Source organism: Abrus precatorius, unplaced genomic scaffold (assembly GCF_003935025.1).
Source record: "Abrus precatorius isolate BTA unplaced genomic scaffold, Abrus_2018 Scaffold3, whole genome shotgun sequence".
In the NCBI taxonomy this organism is placed as follows: Eukaryota; Viridiplantae; Streptophyta; class Magnoliopsida; order Fabales; family Fabaceae; genus Abrus; species Abrus precatorius.
In genome coordinates, this window is record NW_020874373.1 from 21,674,354 (window position 1) to 21,675,659 (window position 1,306).

General features: G+C 36.6%; 1 non-coding gene across 1 annotated transcript; it reads right to left on the reverse strand.

Moving 5' to 3' along the window:
* Positions 1 to 552: 552 nt before the first annotated feature.
* Positions 553 to 659, reverse strand: LOC113863990. The gene has a single exon (XR_003504600.1). It is a non-coding gene; the product is annotated as a small nucleolar RNA R71 (small nucleolar RNA).
* Between the last annotated feature and the right edge of the window lie 647 nt (positions 660 to 1,306).

The window sequence follows — 1,306 nt, forward strand, 5'->3', positions numbered from 1 at the left end:
TGGAGACAACCTAAGACAACACCCTAGTATTGCATACATTTCTTTGCATATTTGATGAGGATTAACGACAATCTTTGTGCATAACGAGTAGCAAAATCTCGCATCATCATCACTCCTTTTGCACATAGGAAACATTCACCTTTTAGACAACCAACTCCAAAAGTTGAAATGGCAGAACAACATAGAATGAGAACACTAGGAGATTATGCAATTCTAGATATGCAAGGCTATAATTCTTCAATTGTTAGACCAATCATTCAAGCCAATCATTTTGAGATAAAACCAGCCTTACTTCACCTAGTGCAGCAGGACCAATTTTCTAGTGGAATTTCTGATGATCCTAATCTGCATATTTCTAATTTTCTGCAGTTGTTTGATACTATAAGGATGAATGGAGTAAGTGAAGATGCTATAAGACTGAGGCTATTTCCATTTTCTTTAAGAGACAAAGCCAAATGTTGGTTACAAGCACAGCCTCAGGGAAGTATTACCACATGGACTGAACTTGTGAATAAATTTCTAACAAAATATTTTCCTCCCTCAAAAGCTGCTAAGCTGAGAGGAGAAATAACATCTTTTGTGCAGCAGGAAGGAGAATCACTTTATGAAGCATGGGAAAGATATAAAGAGTTGCTAAGAAGATGTCCACATCATTGTATTCCAGAATGGATGCAGCTCAAAACTTTTTATAATGGAATGAATGTAGTAACTAGAACTATGATTGATGCAGCTGCAGGAGGATCTTTGAGCATGAAATCCTTGGAAGAAGCCCAAAGAATCATTGAGATGATGGCTTCATCCATGTATCAGAATTCCAACTTGAGGAATACAAGAAGTGGCAATGAATATGAAGCAAAGATGATGGAAACTTTTCTTGCACAGAATCAGCTGCAGAACCAATTATTTTCTGATCAAATAGCAGCTTTGACTCAGCAGATTAATAATTTGCAGACTGGAAATGTGGTAACAAGTCAGTTGACATGCGATTTTTGTGGAGGGAATCATGCTAATGGTGCATGTGATGTACCTACACCTGAATCACAAGAGCAAGTCAATTATATGGGGAATTATCAAAGACAACAACAATCTTATCCTCAACAATCATTTCCTCCTGGATTTCAGTATTCTAATAATAGGAATCAACAATTTTATAATTGGAATCCTCAGAATTCTGCAATGAAAAACACTAATACATCTCTTCCATTTTCAAATGCAGGAAATCACCAACAACAGCAGTACTTTCAAGGAAATTCTTCTACTCAACCTCAAAGGAGTCAACATTCAGCTAGACCAATGAGTGAAAGAA